Below are 3,522 nucleotides of genomic sequence, written 5' to 3'. Positions count from 1 at the left end.
CAAATTAATTATTTCTGCAACACCTCATACTCTATCTGGAGGCCGAGTTTGATTATGAAACATTACATTGGTCGTAGGAGTTACTTGATCAATCATTCGTACAAATAATTCATATAAAACTTGAGTTATAAATATGTAAATTAAAGTTTCAAGCACCCAAATATCACCACAAACAAGATTTGAGCTTAAATGAGTCTAAAAACATCAATTAGAGGTACAAATTTAAAAAACAAGGTACTATTTTAATACCTAGGTCAATTGATAATTTCTTAAGATGGACACTTGGAATGAAGTTTGATTACTGACTTTGAATGTTTCGAGACATGAGCCATGTCTCGAGACATAGCCCACTTTATCTCAAGACATGCACATCGGAATGCATGCTTAATATAATTTATTCGTCCTATCTCGAGACATGGTGCCCAAAATTACAAAAATAAATTCAAAAAAATACAAAAATTACACAAAACACAACACAAACATGTCAAATTGTCCTAAAATACTACTAAATATATATTCAACATATTTAACACATCATAACACATCTATAACGCGTTCTAAACATATCAAACAACAACGTATACAAAATTCACCTATCCAAATAAAAATTATTAAAGAACATAACTAAACTAACAACTTATGAATTAGAACCGATGCCTAAATAAATTAATTTCACTACCAACGTGGTACCAACACATTTTAATTACCATTGCATGCTCAATACACCGACACGCTTTCACCATAATCAATTTCTGCAAATTATAACATATTTGGTAGTTTTAAACGTCTATTCCTAACCACGTACATACTATAAACTTTAAAACATTTGAATCTTTATATATAATCAACCAAAAATAAAAAAAATGAATCAAAATAATAGTTTAACTTAAAACCATGCCAATGTGGCCAAAAGCATTATGAAAACAAATCAAATCAAATTTTAAAACCTCTAGTGGTCCTAAGTAAATCCCTTAACAGAAATGAATTCAAAAAAGCTTTTACAAAATTAAAGTTGGGTGAAAACTTCAAGACAAGTTGTTGTGAACAAAAAATTTCATGCTTTACTTATGTTCGGAAAACAATTTGAAACATTGATAGCATGTTTGGTTGGGTGTAATATCATTACAATCCAATTCTGTGGGTCCACTAAAAACCATAATTTGGTTCAATGAAATGTCTATTACAGGCCTAAACCCTAAACTCTAAACCTTATTACGGGCCTATTCTATTACGTGTTTAAGCATGGAATAGGGGCATTTTTATTCCGTTTCATCACCACTGAATACTCAAGGAATACAGGTCTCGTTTCCATTTTACCCAAAAAAGCTCCCACTCTTATCAGTGATTTTCGTTATTCCTTTGGCCATTTCGCCAATATCCAACGCCATCTCTGTCTTCACCATTTTCAGTCACGATCGGAATCTGTTGGGGCCTGGGGGTTTTGTTTCTCCTTACAAATTGACACAGTGAAATCAGGTTATTCTTCACATTCTCTTTTTACTTTTTCTTGGATAAATTTGTTTGATTTTCTCTGCTGAATTTTGTATAAGTTATTTTTCATTTTTATATCCCATGTTTTCTTTGGAGAAAATGAAGAATCCGGGTAATATAGATCATACTATTGTAAGTAGAAAGTGAATGTGAGCCTTTTTGTGGGCAATCGTTGTAGCGGAATGGCTCTCAGGCTGGTAACTAAGAATCTCAGCAGTCGAATTTTGCCCAAGCTGTGTTCTACTTCTCTGTTACATTCACATGCCACAAGTTTTGGTATTTGTCTGCTTCTTTCTTTCTCTACAGAAAAATAAATAAAATAAAAGAAAAAAAATGAAATATTGATTCTTGCTTATTTGATTTATTTATTCAATTTTGCTCATCAATATATTTGAAATGCTTAGCATATCTTTATGCATGTTTTCAATGTCTTCATCAATACCTTTGCGGTTCTTCCCAGAGGCTTTATGTGGTTTTGTTTGTGCCTTGAAACATGAAGATCTAAATTACTGTAGGCAACTTCACTTTAGATGGAAATATGACACTATATTTTGTAGCACACAAATTGGAAAATAGATGGCTGATGTGAAAACCATGGAAGTATAGGTTTCGGAAGTAGCTATTTCTTATCACAAAAAGGCCAACTATGCATATTTCGTATCCATATACCAGATGCATATATGCGATTTTCTTTGCTCTTAATGCTCAAATCTCAAATACTTCACCCTATACATGTATCTGAATTCCTACAACCTCCCTTGTGTCACATTCATTATGAATTTTACTAGTGTTATGTTTTCAGGGTTTAAAGAAGTACGAGAAGAAGAGAAAAGCCAAATGATTGGTAAAGTCTCTAGCAATGTTGCTTCAAACTATGATCTCATGAATGACTTTATGAGTGGTGGACTACATAGACTGTGGAAGGATAGGTTGGATTTTGTATGCCTTTTTGTTCTTATTATTTCACTTTTATCATCTACTTTACGTCTTCTGCCCAATTTATCAGATTGGTTTCCAAACTGAGCCCATTTCTAGGAATAAAACATCTTGATATAGCTGGTGGAACAGTTAGGCTTTTTTTGTTGAACGAAGTATATGTGCATTTCTTGTAGTGGATAAAGCATAAACACCGGCAAACAATAAATATGGTGAGGTTACGGGAAAATATAAGAACTGCAAAAGTGAAAAAAGAATTAGGCTAGCTGTTGTAGTTCTATTGGTTGGATGATTAATTTGGGCAATGTGAGTAATAACACTCATAATAGTATGTCCTTGAAAGTGGACCTACTTCCATGCAGTGGCACAGATTGTTCCATGGCTGAATATGGTTTGTAAGAGCCCATTTTTGCCCGGGCCCAAAAGCACAAATAAAATATAAAAGTCCCGTAAATTAATATCCAAAATTACAAAAACTCATTAGACCCAAAATACAAACCAAACCTAAATACATATCCCCAGCCCATTAAGCCCAACTAGCCTAAACACCCAATGGCCCAATGACCCAAAGACAGTTAACAGAAAACCCTAGGTATTTAGCCCTGGCACGAGTGCCGCAGCCGCAACCTCCAGCGTTGTTCTCCCACGCCACGCACGCCCCGTACAGCTGGCCTTCGCTACGTGCTACGTATCTGACACCATACGTCGTACCTGCACACAAGCAACAAACAAACGAGCAACAGAAGCAGCAAAAAAGAAATAGAAAAACAGAAAAGAGAGAGAAAAATAGGGGGATTTTTTGGTCTTCATTATTTTTCCGATTCGGCTATAAAGCCAAATACAACAATGTAAAATAGAAGGATACTGTATCAAAAAAATCAATACAAAAGAAAAAAAGGTGATTAGAGTCATTTTCCTTTTTTTTCGTTGCTTTTCGTTTGATTTTTTGTTTATTTTCGATCGATTGATAGTAAATAAAGAGAAGGAAAGGAGAGGGTTACCTGGTTGCGCCTTCAGATCCGCGCGAGAAGCAGCTAAAAATCCCCTAGGGGTGCAGCTCCGATCACCGTTGTCGGTGTAATCGCGGCGAGAGTG

At 34.8% G+C, this 3,522-nt stretch overlaps 1 non-coding gene across 2 annotated transcripts; it reads left to right on the top strand.

Moving 5' to 3' along the window:
• Window positions 1-1,128: 1,128 nt before the first annotated feature.
• LOC107946307 (uncharacterized) lies at window positions 1,129-2,510 on the top strand. 2 transcript variants are annotated; one of them, XR_005921751.1, is made up of 3 exons: window positions 1,142-1,476; window positions 1,597-1,767; window positions 2,294-2,510. It is a non-coding gene; the product is annotated as an uncharacterized protein (transcript). The 2 variants fall into 2 exon arrangements; XR_005921750.1 differs by lacking the exon at window positions 1,597-1,767 and having other exon boundaries at window positions 1,129-1,476.
• The last annotated feature ends 1,012 nt before the right edge of the window (window positions 2,511-3,522 follow it).

This window comes from Gossypium hirsutum, chromosome D12, assembly GCF_007990345.1.
Source record: "Gossypium hirsutum isolate 1008001.06 chromosome D12, Gossypium_hirsutum_v2.1, whole genome shotgun sequence".
Taxonomy (NCBI): domain Eukaryota; kingdom Viridiplantae; phylum Streptophyta; class Magnoliopsida; order Malvales; family Malvaceae; genus Gossypium; species Gossypium hirsutum.
The sequence above is the reverse complement of the archived record's forward strand: the minus strand, read 5'-3'. Positions and strand labels throughout refer to the sequence as shown.